The sequence below is a fragment of the Candoia aspera genome, chromosome 6 (assembly GCF_035149785.1).
Source record: "Candoia aspera isolate rCanAsp1 chromosome 6, rCanAsp1.hap2, whole genome shotgun sequence".
Classification (NCBI taxonomy): domain Eukaryota; kingdom Metazoa; phylum Chordata; class Lepidosauria; order Squamata; family Boidae; genus Candoia; species Candoia aspera.
This window is the reverse complement of record NC_086158.1, coordinates 40,814,557-40,827,532: the sequence shown is the minus strand read 5'-3', so window position 1 is coordinate 40,827,532 and position 12,976 is coordinate 40,814,557.

The window sequence follows — 12,976 nt, the reverse complement described above, 5'->3', positions numbered from 1 at the left end:
TTTCCAACGAACTAAATATTGTAAAGTATTGCGAAGGCGTCTAGAATCCAAAATTTCTTTAACTTCAAAGTGTTGCTGACCGTCAATCATGATGGGGGTTGGAGGTGGAGGTTGGCGATGCCAGCGGTCAGAAGGAATAGTCGGTTTGAGCAAACTGCAATGAAAAACAGGGTGTAAGCGTTTGAGGTTATGAGGCAAGTCAAGTTTAAAAGTCACAGGGTTAATCTGAGCGGTAATCGGGAAAGGACCCACAAATTTAGGCGCAAGTTTCTTTGAAGGTTGTGAGGACTTGAGAAACTTAGTGGAAAGGTACACCGAGTCCCCGACTTGGAATGCAGGCTGGGGGGCCCACTTTCGATCAGCATACAGTTTATAATCCGCTTGTGCATCAGCTAATGCCTGTTGAATCATTGGCCAGGAGTCAGCCAGCTGCGTTGTCCAATCATCTGGAGTGGCTGATCCTGCAGGAGGTTGCGGTAGATCAGGGATAGGTACAAAGTCTTTACCCTGGGCTACCCGAAATGGGGTTTGGCCAGTGCTTTGATGCACTGCATTGTTGTAAGCCACTTCAGCAAACGGTAGGAGGTCTACCCAATTGTCCTGCTGATAATTCACAAAAGCTCGAAGGTACTGCTCCAGAGTAGAATTAAGAGCCTCAGTGGCCCCGTCCGTCTGAGGATGCCAAGCCGTGGAGAGGGCTTGCTTCGTGCCTAACAGTTTGAGGAACGCCCGCCAAAATTGCGAGGTAAATTGTGTGCCCCTATCCGAAATTAAGCGGGAGGGACATCCGTGTAGCCTGTACACGTGTACAAGAAACAGGCGAGCCAATTGACGTGCCGACGGAATGGACACGCAAGGGATGAAGTGAGCTTGTTTAGAGAAATAATCTTTGACCACCCAAATGACCGTTTTGCGCTGGCTGGGTGGTAGATCTACAATGAAGTCCATGGAGATTTCTTCCCAAGGGGAAGAAGGGGCGGCCACCGGCTGTAGAAGCCCCTGGGGCTTACCCACCTTGCGTTTAGACATTGCACAAACAGTGCAGGAGGCAATGTAGTCTTTGACATCTTTACGCAATGTGGGCCACCAAAACTGCCTCCGAACCAGGTGCAAGGTTTTTACAAACCCAAAGTGACCAGCGAGCTTGTCATCGTGTGAACGTAGTAACACATCTTTTCTGAGGCTTTCAGGAACATAGAGGCGGTTAGATTTCCAAGCGAAGCCTCTGTCAAAAGTAACACTGTCTTTATTCGCCAGCAACCAAGTATCCGTTTTCAGTTCTTTCAGAAACTTTTGTTGCAACTGGGAGGGAATTGACAAAGTGCTTGGCTGAGCAGCGTCTGTGGTGGGCGGCTGCTGCGCGCGCGTTTGGCTTCGCGTCACAGCCTGCATGCCCAATTGGGGCGCCGTCCATAGGGTGCTAACCACTTCTGGCGCTGCCCCAGCGTCCTGAGGTTGCCTTGACAACGCATCAGCCAAAAAGTTCTTTTTCCCCGGAATAAATTTCAATTGAAAATTGAATCGATTGAAAAATTGAGCCCAACGGACCTGTTTGGGGCTCAGTTTTCGAGGGGCACTAAGCGCCTCCAAGTTTTTATGATCAGTCCATACTTCAAAGGGATGATTTGCCCCCTCTAACAGATGCCGCCAAGCTTCCAACGCGGCTTTTACTGCAAACGCCTCCTTTTCCCAGACATGCCAACGTCTCTCAGTTTCGGAGAATTTGCGGGATAAGTAGGCACAGGGCTTGAGGCATCCTGTCCCGTCTTGTTGCATCAACAATGCCCCAATGGAATAATCGGAGGCATCTGCCTGTACTACAAAAGGCTTTGAGGGATCAGGATGCTGTAAAATGGGCTCTTTGACAAAAGCTGCTTTCAGCCGCTCAAACGCCGTTTGACAAGCAGGCGTCCAGCGCAACAGCGCCCCGGGATTCTTGACTCTCCGAGTATCTCCCACCCCTTTTGTTCGAAGCAGTTCAGTTAGTGGCAAGGCAATCTCGGCGAACCCCCTTATGAATAATCTGTAGTAGTTGCTGAACCCCAGGAAACTTTGCAGTTGCCTGCGAGTTCGGGGACTCTCCCAGTCCATGATAGCCTGCACCTTGGCAGGGTCCATTTCTATGCCTTTATCTGAAATTCTATACCCCAAGTAGTCAATTCGGGTCTGATGAAAGGCACATTTAGACAGTTTGGCATACAATTCAGCTGATCTGAGTTTACACAATACTTTCCTTACCAGAGCCACATGCTCTTCCATGGTTTCAGTATAAATCAATACATCATCCAAATACACCAGTACCCCTTTAAACAGATGTTCATGCAGTACCTCATTGATTAACTGCATAAATACCCCAGGGGCCCCAGCCAACCCGAATGGTAACACCTTATACTGGAAAGCTCCCAACGGGCAATTGAATGCAGTTTTCCACTCATCCCCCTCCTTGATTCGTACACGATAGTAGGCTTCTCTTAAATCAAGCTTAGAGAAGATCTTTCCCTTGGCCAGATGTGACAACATGTCCTTGATCAATGGCAAGGGATATTTGTTGGAAATTGAGACGGCATTTAATCCGCGGAAATCGGTACAAAGTCTCAATGTCCCATCCTTTTTTGGGTGAAAAAGCACCGGCGCCCCCACCGGTGAATTCGCCGGCTCAATGAATCCACGCGCCAGATTTTTGTCCACAAAGTCTCTCAACAGAGTCAGTTCCTTTTGTGTCATGGAATAAATCTTTGGCTTGGGCAATTGGGTGTTGGGCAGCAGTTCTATGGCACAGTCCGTCTTTCGATGGGGGGGCAACTGGTCGGCTTCCTTTTCACCGAATACATCAGCAAACATCCTGTACTCGGCCGGCAAGCCTTCCAGAGGAGGGACCGGGTAAGGCGGAGTCGCAGCTGCCGCAACCCCCACCATCTCCTCTGGGCCACCCTTCCCTTCGGCCGCTTGATAGAACCCATCCCTAAACGTGATAGTTCGGTAAACCCAGTTTATGTGGGGGTTTTGCTGCACCAACCAGGGGACCCCCAACACCACCAAGGGTCCCCCCACAGGAGCCACGACAAAAGACAACCCTTCCTGGTGGCTGCCCAGTTGCAAGGCTACGCGCCCTGTAAAATGGGTGACCGGTTTGCCCCCTGCCATGGACCCATCCAGTTGAGTAAAAGCGATGGGTCGTTGTAAAGGGAAAATGGGTAGCTCCAAAGCCGCTACCACGTCGGGGTGCATAAGACACCGGGAACACCCCGAATCAATCATGGCCCATACTTCTACAGACTTGGATTGGGAGCCCAATTTCAATTTCACCGTGAGAATGCGGTAACTGCCACTCACCGATGGAGGCTCGCGCCCTTCCTCTACCACCTGCCCAGCGGCGCCCTTTAGAGCAGGTGGCTGGCGTTTCCCGCCGGCTGCAGGATTTCGGTCTCCCCTTCAATGTCGTAGAACATCACATCGTCTCCCTCGGCTTCAGCCACCGCGGCTTTCTGCTTCCTCGGCATTGCAGGGGACTTCGCCGACGGTTTGCTGGGCCGTTCCTCCCCCTTTGCCTTCGGGCATGCTGCTACTCGATGCCCCTCCTTACCACATCTCAAACACAAGCCTTTTGCGTACCGCTTCTCCCGCTCCTCGTCCCAGGGGCGTTGTCCCGGTTTCCCCCCGGTGCTCACTGGGCGGCTGGGTTTCACCTCCCGCCCCGACTTGGCGGTCTTCCGCTGGGCAAAGATCTCCTGGGCATGTTCAGCCCTCCCCGCCAGCAGGATCCATTCGTACAGCGTATATGGGTCGTCCCTCCCCAGGGACCAGCGCAGCACCTCTGTATTCAAGCCATCCTTGAAGAGCTCGATAATGGTTGCTTGGGACTAGTCATCCACCTTCCCAGCTAGCGCTTTAAACTCCAAAGCATAATCTGCGACCGATCTGAACCCCTGCTTGAGTTCCTTCAGGGCTCGCTTTGCTCTCTCTTTTGCTAAGGGGTCCTCGAAGTGTTGTTTCAACGCCCAGAGGAACTCATCGAAACTTTCCAGTTCAGGCGCTTCCGACTGGCACATCTGGACATACCAGTCTGCCGCCCTCCCCTTCAGTTTGGTGGCAATGGTGATGATCCTTGCCTTCTCCGATTGGAAAAACGCCCCCCATTCTTCCATGTAAGTTTTCGCATTCGTCAGGAAGAACGAGAGTTTGGTTGGGTCCCCATCAAACTTGACAGGGAAGTCTCGCATGCCGCCTCCCGCCGGGCTGCGCCCCACCACTGGTGCTGCCGCGGCTGGTGCTTCCCTGGCTCGGGGCGGCACGGGGCCCCGGGGCGATCGCCCTGGCGATGCTGCGATTTCCATCTGGACCGACTGGTCCCCTTCGCACCTCCGCACCACCCGTCGCCGTTCCGGGGACCGCCCCTGGGAAGAAGGGGTTGAATGCCTTTGGCTTGATTCTTCCCGGACCTCTCGCAACGAGGTCACATCCAAGCTCAGTTGTTTCAGTATAGCCTCCAACGAATCCATTTTGGACTCCAGTACTCGGATCCGATCCGGAGTGGGTGAGCCCTCCGTTGGCTGCACCTGCACCACGTTGGGGGACAATGGGTATCTCTGCCTCCAGGATGGGCCCCCCGCTATGGTGGCATCTCCTTGGGTCTCATCCCAGGTGAGCAGCTCACTCGGAGAATTCACGGTGGTCTCCGGGGCCGTTTTCAGCCCCCCGGCTTCACTCTCCGACTCGGAGCTCGCCTCTTCCCGGATGGCTGACAGCTCCCCACCTTGGGACGGTCGGCCGGACTGCCTCACGGTCGAGTCCGGTTCCCCTTCTTCCATCATCATGATGTCGGGTTCGGTCATCGCGGGCTCTCTCCCTCACAGGGTAGACACTTGTCTTTCCTGGACAGGGGCCAGCGGGGTTAGGATCTTAGATTCTCAGCTTTATGTAATGATTGCCCCAGCCCAAATACTCAGACTCACAAGAGGTTGCTAAATGAAATCTGATTTATTAGAGAACTAAAGACAAGTACAAAGAAAGCTGAGAATGAGCAAAAGCGCGCCAAATACAAACTTAAACCCTTGGTGCAAACGTATCCCGCCTCCCTCGTAACAGCCCCGCCCGGCACAGGTGCTAGCAATCGTCAGAGTTGCTAGCCTGGGAAAGTAACCTTGAGCGCAGTAGATAAGACAAATACATTCCAAAGCAAAGCTAAAAGATAACTGTTCCCATCCTCCCCAGAGAGATGAAACACGTATCCAATTAATGACATGCGAAACGTTACGATGTATCAAAGACATTGAAACGGCGAACATGACATTAGGTTAGGTAGGACAGCTTCAGTCTAGCAAGATTCTGTCTATATGGTGTGAGCAAATAAAGAACTGAAGTTTGGTTGGATTAATTCATGGTCGTTCTTGGGCTGGGCCTGACATGGAGATGAATTACACAGCCAGCTGAGATTCTGAAAGTGTCTCTGGATACCACAAGCTCTTGGACAGAGAGGTAAAGGAAATGGTAGCCCAGGTAGCTTTTTTATCAACCTTTCCAGGAAAAAGACAGGATACATCTTACAAAAACTGAAAAGAAGGTTTTGGGAGGACCTGACTAATGCTATTATTAAACTAGAACAAAAGGAAGAGGGTGGCAAAAGCATAGAACTGAATATGCAGCCAAGGACTGGGGCCAAGAAACCATAACACAAGTAGCAGGAAGCCAGGATAGGGCCTCAGAGTTTCACAGGACCCTACAACAGAAACACCAGTAGGGGATACTCAAAGCATCAGATATTTCTATACCAATGCCCAGAGATCCCAACTCAGGAATACAAATATGACGTTACAGGAATAACTGAAGCTTAGAGGGATGCTACTTGCAGAGATATTCAGTAATCAGATTATGAGAATCTTGTTGAAAGTGTTTGGATAAGAATAAAAGGAGAGAAACAAAAATGATACTATTGTAGGAGTTTATTATAGACCACTTGGGCTAGCAGAAAATATGGATGAGGCTTTTCTGCATCAGATAGATTTCAATCATCCTGACATTTCTTCCTCTTTGTCAGGAGTCAGAGAGCTAACAAATTCCTGTTCCTTTTTGCTGGTAACTTCATTTAGGTATAAAGGTAGAAAAAAGAATAAGGTTGCCTGCTGTCCTGGACCTAATCCTCACCAACAGGAAGGAATCAGTTGAACAGGTAAACTGACTGCACCTTGGGTGAGAGTGGTCACATGATCCTTCAATTTGTGATATTCAGAGAAACAAGAGTCATAGCTGCATCCTGGACTTCAAAAAGTGGATTTTAATGAACTCTGAAGAAAGATAGGTTGGATTCAATGACTGGAAATCCTAAAAGAGAAAAGTATCCAGGAAGGACAGGAAATTCTACAAAATTCACACTCACAAACAATTCCCACAAGAAAGAAAAATGGGAGAAATCTAAAGAGGCCAGCATGGATACATGCACAGCTTTCTAAAATGCTAAAATAAAAAAGGGATGTGTACAGGAATGGAACGAAGACCACAAAACTAAAGAATACAAATTAGTCTCCAGAAGTTAACAGAAACTCTGTTAGAAAGGCTACAGCAAAGAATATGCTGAGGCTTTTGAGAAATAGCAAAAATAACACAATAGGATTATTTGAGTATATCAAAAGTAAGTAGTTAAGGGATGTAGATCCATTGCAAGGAAAAAGTAGTGAACTGATAATGAGTGATGGTGAGAACACATAACTCTTCACTCCTATTTTGCAGCTGTCTTCTCTCAGAAAAGAAATGGGTCTCTAGCTGATTGTTGCTGTGCCACCTGGGAATGAGGGAACTGCATCTTAGAATAGACAAAGAAAGGGAAGAGGCAACTTAGTTAGTTTAAATGAATACAAGCCTTTAGGCCCAGGTGGATTACAATCCCAACACCCAGAATTGATTGATGAGTGGGCAATCATATAAATTGAATAAATAAATAAACAAACAAACAAACAGTGAAGAAATGAGTGGAGATTATCACAGAATCACTTTTGCAATCTTCTGGAGAATACATGAAATCCCAAAAGGCTAGAGGAAAGAAAAAGGCATCCCAGTCTTTAAAAAGAGGAAGAAGGAAGACACAGGAAACTACAAGTCTGTCAACTTGATCCTCTTTACTGCATTAGGCTCTCAAAAAGATTATCAGCAGCATGTTTGCAAGCACTTGGATTGGCATGCTACAGTTAACAGGAGCTAGCATGGATTAGCCACAAACAAATTGTGCCAGACTAATCTTATCTCCTTGGATTGCATTCTAGTTTAGGTCAGGGGAATGCATTAGACATGGTGAACCTGGGCTTCAGCAAAACCTTTGATAGAGTGCCTCATGATATTTTCCTTAATAAAATTGTAAAATATAAGCTAGATGCTGTTAGATTCCCCATTGGCTGAATGACCACTTCTAAAGAAGCTCCTTGATGTCTCTGCTTCATTTTGGAGTGCAGTATCAAGTGGAGTGCCACCAGGCTCTGTCCTGGACCCCGTGCTGTTCAAATCTTTTTTATCACTGACTTAGAGAAGGGAACTGAAACAATGCTGATCAAGTTTGTGAATGACACAAAGCTGAGAGGGATGAATAATATTTTAGATGAAAATCAGAGGATTGAAAAAGATTTAGAAAGGCTGGAGCAGTGGCCTGAAATGAATGAGATGGAATTTAACAGGAAGAAATTTGAAATTCTGCATCTGAGTAGGAAAACCATAAGGCACAAGTTTAGGACGTTGAAAACATGGCTTGATAAAAGTACATGTGAAAAGATTCTGGGTATCCTTGTCATCCACAAGTTAAATAGGAGCCAGCAGTGTGATGCAGCTGCTAAAAAAGCAAATGCTATCTTGGAGTTCATTAACAGGATCATAGAATTCAGATTATGGGAAGTAACACCCACAGGTGTTTGGAGTTGGGCATTTTAAACCTATGTATATAAATAAATGAATAGTTTCACTCAACTCTGCCTTGGTCTGACTACATGGGGAGTACTCTGTCCAGTTCTGGGCACCAAAACCAATAGTGATAAATGACTGTTGAACACTGAATAGCTGAAGGACCGTCACACAAAAAAGGAGTAGACTTATTCTCTACAGATCAAGAGAGCAAGACCAGAATCTTTGTGCTAAAATTACAAGGAAGGAGACTCAGGAAAGATATCAGGAGTATCTTCCTGACTATATGAGCTGTCAGCTAGTGGAACGCTAGCTCCTTTGTTAGGACCTCCAAACAGTTCCTTTGTTAGAATCTTCACACACAGGCTGGAGAGTCATCTGTCAGTGATGATATGATGGATGCTGCATGGAGCAGGAAGTTAGACTTACGATCTCAAAGGTCATTCCAACCCTATGATTATGTGACTCTATGATTTAAAGCACATGTAACATGTGTAAAGGAGATGATGATACTATTTAAGAAACCAAACCATGATTGCAATTTGTTGTATGAATTCAGTTGAAATTATAACACATTTCGGTAAGCATATGTCTGTAGGCTGAGTCATGGCAACTGGATTTCTTTCTTTTTGGTAGAAACGTTTCGCTGTCTGTCCAAGCAACAAGCAGCGAAAACACTGCTTGGACAAGCAGTGAAACGTTTCTACCAAAAAGAAAGAAATCCAGTTGCCATGACTCAGCCTACAGACAATTCCACCTGGATGACTGAGAATCTTCATCAACATATTGCCGTACACTTCGGTAAGCATAGTTCCTAACTTCACATTAGCCATTGGGCTAATGGAATATTCAATGCTTCTTTTCATTGAGAGATGCCTCCTGGCAATTCTAATATTTTCCTGATGCTGTACTATACCAAATGTCAAGGGAGAAATAAAGTACAAGGCTGATGACAACATCAGGTCATTTACAATGAGATCCTCCCTGAGCAAACAGTTTTCATCAACATTTAAATGTAAACATCCATAGAGCTAAGTTTCCACAACATGCTAAGTCATAATGGGGTTTGCTTGTTTATCATTCATCACATTATGTGAATTCAACTAATTGTAGAGTAACTTATTCAATTAGTTATGCGTAATCATTTCACAAATAGTCATAAGATGGCATCAAACACAAGAGAACTTGGATATGTTTTAACTGGAATCTCTTAGGAGGAAGATGAACGGAAGTTGATACCATGTAGTGAGTTTCAACTGCTGCTGCATATTATGATGGAAGTGTATGGTTTATATATAGGATGGTCGTACAGCTATAGTGCTTAACCCATTCTGTAATGATGCTTCTTATAGATGGTGATCCCATTATCTAATTGTTCTACATTTTCAATATTGTTTGTTATCTGCTGGGTAAGAGTACACCTGTTATGTGTCCAAGAATTTTAAAAATAAAACCATCCCATCCTGTCAACAGCCACAGAATGCCTGCCTGTTTCCATGGAAACAAGCCCCACAGAGGCCTGAATATAATGAGCAGCTCTGAGAGCCATAAAAGCCCAGGATTTTACTACAGGAGCTGGGGGAGGGTGGAGCTGTCTACCATGACAACTATTGAGACCAAATTCAGCTAGACTAGCCATTGTTCATATGTGTTTAAATGCTGGTCACTATTTTAAAACAACAGGGTTTGCCATTGGAATTGTCTGAGCAAATGGTGGCCAAACAGGAGAGAAAAATGAGATTTGAATCTGCTGGTTGTCAGGTTTATCTTTTTTCAGCTCAGTCTACTAACTTGTTCATATGGAACATATGAGGTGGCACCAGAGCTGGAACACTTATATTTGTACATGATTTCTCATAATAAAACATGATTAGGTTTTCTCTTGGTACATCAGGACAAGAGAAAGAGCTTTTCTTCAACCTGTAGCAGATTAAAACTTTTAGAGAGATGCTCTTCCTAGTGCTGAGAAAGATTACTCTCAGTACTGGATAGATAAATGCCCTAGCTACTTGATGAGATAGGGCTTGAGGGTTGTATATATTCATCCATTTTTAAAATCAGAGATTAAGCAACTATATACTACAGTTGTGACCTGCAGTATCCCAAATGGTAACATGAACAATTTCACCTTGACTAAGTGCAAGCAACCCACTCACAGAAACCTTAAACATCCCCCTCTTCCGTACACACCTCAAAGTTGTTTTGGGTCATTTTTCAGGGTTTGGGGAACTTTAAAGGTAGGAATAGTAGCAATTTGTCTCCTAAAGGCTTCTAGTTTAATCCTTAACACCCCGCCCAAAAAAAGTATACATATATGTATGTAGTATTGGTGAATGTGTCTGTGGGAAACTGTAGAAAGGAATTGTGATACCAAAAGTGATCCTACCCACTTTGGTCTTAGAACTCCAACATGTCCTGGTTGAAGTGTTGCCTTTGAAACTCAGATACCCAAGTGGTGTGGAGCTGGAAGAAACTAATCCCTAAATTTGAGAGAGAAACACTCAATTCCTTTGCAAAGTGGCTTTTTCACACACACACACAAACACATACAAACACACACACACACACACACACTGACAATATGAACCACAAGTACTTCCGCCAAAGCGAAAAGCATTTATTAAGGGGGAGTGTCAAATATTTATATAGAATTATATACATTTGATATTTGTGTTAGATGCATCATGAAGCAAGAAATCAAACAATAGAAGACATTGATTTTAGATAATATTCTACAAGTGGCAAATTTATGGGTTACATACCTTCCTTTCTCACAAGAGTTTGTTCTATCTTAATATTTGCAAGGGTATTCAAAGACTTCAGAATACACTCCTATTGTTTAGTTTCTGAAAAGACTAGTTCTTTGCACTTCAAAGGAAATGGCCTTGGCTCAGAGGAAAAACATGGTTTCCTAAACCTAAAATAGTGGTATAGACTGTCGTGCTAAAATGCTAATGTCACCTTTTAAATTGCTAATAATGAAGCCTAAAATTCCAGGTAACAGTAGGTCCATTCAGTTCTTGGGCTGCAAATGGTTCCAAGTTCCCTAGTAGAAGTGCAGCATACTGGGTAATTTATACTGCAAACTTCGTCACAGGAGTGGGGGACCAGTCTGGCCATCATATTAGTTTCTTTCAGCCCCAATGGGAGCTGTAGTTTAACATATGGAGGAATGCAAGATCTTCATCCATCATGTATGGCAGCTAAACCTGGAAACACAAAAGGATAAATAAGGAATGGTGCATCAACTTGCCAAAATATCTAGGGCAGAAAGAATGTATCACTGGGAAATAATGTGATTACTAAGGAACTGTGTGGCTAATTTATTTGGAGTGATAAGGGATATAAGGGATGGGGTCCCAATCTAAGGTGTAAATAAATATTTTCATCCCATGTAGCAGGGGTGTAGCCAGGCTAAAACTTCAGGGTGGCAAATACTCAAAAGTATGGCAAGTATCTAGTCTTCTTACTACAATTTAAAATTTAGGGTGAACTGAGAAAAATACTGTTGTGAGGCAAGGGCTACTGGGAGTTGTAGTTCAGCAACATTTGGAAAGTCATACAGTAGGTTCCCCACTCTCATAAGCAGTGAATTAATAATCCATAATTTTTTCATGCCTGTGCCAGATGGTGGTTGGGTGTATTGACACTAAGACATTTCCTGCAATATTGAATGAATGCTGACTAAATGAAGAGTGGTGTCTTTTACATATAGTCTTCCCTCCCTCTTAAAAAATGATGGTCCTTTATGTTTGGAGCAGAAAGCTCTTGAACAGGAGGTAACTTATACTAAAAAAAAATCCATTTAAAAACTAAGGAAATAGGAGGAAGATTTCATTAATTGTTGGCTTCCACCTATTTCAGTGTTGTTGAAATGAAAAGGTGAACTACTTTTAGAAAAATAACTTTAGGACTTTTTTTCCCACCAGGAAACCATGTGATAGCTCTAAGAAGACTCTAGAGAAAAAGGCAAGGTCATGCAGAGATGGGGTTGATTTGTGAGCAGAAATCTTCATGTTTGTTCAGTATTAAGCACCTACTATGGTCCTGAACTTAGCTCCAGGGCTGGACTGTTATAAAAAAAATTAAATGCAATAAAAAAAAGTTAATTTTGTTAGGAGCTGACAGTTTTGTAGAGTGTTCATTATATGCCATATCAGTAAGTATATGAAATGTCAGAGTGAAGGGAATTCATTTCCCAGTAACAAGCATGACAGACTATTGAATGAAATGGCGGAGAAAGACTGTAGGCAGATGGATGATGAGGCTGTAATCAGGATTTCACTCCATTGGCATTTACCTGAAGAGGATTTTCATTTTAGGTCTTCAAAAGTCCAATTTTCTCTCTCTTTTAAAAAAGCAATGAATTATTGCTTAAATTTTCCTTGTAGTGGATTGAGGGGACTTTCTTTGACTGTTCCTGTTGGCTATGGAAATCAGGTTCATTATTTTTATTCCCTGTTATTTAAGTACAGGCTCAAAGATCTTCTAAAACTTCAAGTATAAGTTATGATGGAAGTGGTTCTGCTCTGGCTGAAACTTTTCATTTCTCTAATGATAAAGAGAGACTCTGCAGAAGCGAAATGAAATGATACCTTATTAATAATGAAAATGTGTGTCTGTGTGAGAGAGAGAGAGAGAAAGAGAGAAATTGTTTTATTCCCCTCCCTCAAATTAAAGACAAATGAACATCAGAAAAGGTATGATGAATCACATTAAGGCCTGTCTAGTCTACCATTGCCAATTAACTGCCAATGGGAATCCCACTTCATCACTTTCAGCACCCTCCACAAGAAGCATCTGGGGTGTGTGTGTCAAAATCTGCAAGATGACAGTTATAGGTGTCCCAATCCAAACCCTGCCCCTTTTATATAGTATGTGAGTGTGATGTTGATAACACATACAAAAGGGTTGGGTCTTGGATTGTGATGCTGCACCTGACATCTTGAAGATATTGATCCCACTGCAGATGCCACTGAACCTCCATATTAATTTCTCTAGCAACAAGTTTCGAGAAACATTCTGCTTTGACTTCCAGTGGGGAAATGGCAGACTGAACAGCTGTGCCCATGGGCTCAGTAGGCAGAACTGACAATGT